The sequence below is a fragment of the Rattus rattus genome, chromosome 10, assembly GCF_011064425.1.
Source record: "Rattus rattus isolate New Zealand chromosome 10, Rrattus_CSIRO_v1, whole genome shotgun sequence".
Taxonomy (NCBI): Eukaryota; Metazoa; Chordata; class Mammalia; order Rodentia; family Muridae; genus Rattus; species Rattus rattus.
In genome coordinates, this window is record NC_046163.1 from 8,553,402 (window position 1) to 8,554,930 (window position 1,529).

Below are 1,529 nucleotides of genomic sequence, written 5' to 3' on the forward strand. Positions count from 1 at the left end.
GTAGACCAGCTGGCCAATGAGCGGCAGGGGTCCTCCGGCCTCTGTGCTAGGTTGCAGGTGTGTACACTGCCCACTGCCATGCCTGGCATTTTCACACAGACTCTGAATCCTGAAACTCATGTCTCTCACGCTTACCCAGGATGCACAGCGTCAACTGTGTCATTTCTCCCGTCCTGGATTTGGGGATGAGTCACCACATACATCTTGACAGACAGCCTCAGTCTTCATTGTGTCTCTATGGCTCTCGCTGCACACCTGGCCTTCGGTGTGTTTAGGCCCTTGGTGCTTTTCCCAGCCCATCTTGAGTCCTGGCTTTCACTGTAGCAGACAGGTTTGAAAGGGGGCTCTGGATCAACACTGCTCTCCAGGAAACTTCCTGGGCAGTATGGAAATACGAGGCATTCCTGTAGTCCCCATCTCTTCCACCCTCATACTAACTAGGCCTGACTTGCTCAGCCATCCTAGATCAGACAAGCTTCCTAAAGTCATAGGATATAAACTCTTCTTCCCCTCCCCCACTCCCTCCCTCTCCCCGTTTCCAGATAGGGCCTCACTATGTAGCTCCAGCAGTCCTGGAACTCAATATATGAGCAGACTAGCCTCAAACTCACAAAGATCTGTCATTTCTGTCCCCCAAGTGCTGAAATGTGGCTATGTCACCACAGCCCATTCTCCATAGTCATTAAGTCTCCCATTGAAACACTAGCCAGGCCTGACCTTGTTTAGCACTCAAAACCAGACAATATTAGAGACGTTCAGGGTGGGATGGTCCAGTAACTCTGAAGTTTCACATTGCCCCAGCTAAAGTTGGCCCCAGCCAGACTTCCTTCGCTCCCTCAGCTCCAGAGCCGTCTGCTTTCACACCATGATTTTATCATTACCATTAGTCATTAGTCACTTGCTTAAGTACTAGACAGATGCTACATCAAATTGAATCCCTTTCCCACTCCACACATATATACATCCCTCAACCGCACTGATCTCTGGGCTACTCTTCTGGGAGAACACTGGAGGCCTATTTAATGCATCCAGAAGCAAGGCTGGGCCTCTCAAGACATAAAAATATTCCAGCCAGGCTAACAAGATGGCTGTTGTGCAAGCATGAGCATCTCATATCATCAGAACCCACATAAAAGCCAGACAACAGCAGCACCTCTGTAACTCTAGGGCTGGGGGTTGGAGAAAGGCATTCCCTATAACTCACTGGCCAATCAGCCCTGCTCAATCCATGAGCTCCAGGTTCACTGAGAGGCACTGTCTCAAAAGATAAGGTGGAGAGTGAGGAAAGATAGTGTGTACCTTTGCTTTTGGTGCGCATGTACTCAATTGTGCACACATCCACATGAACACATACATACCGTGCACACACCACCGCTGACATGCTAGTCATAGGGTTTCAGCTAATTATTCTACATGCCACACATAGTTCTGGGCATTTTGCTTATGTTAAACTATGAAGCTCCCTGGGAACAGACACCACTGGCATTACTTTCCAACAGAAGGAAACGGAAATTAAGTAAATTGCTCAA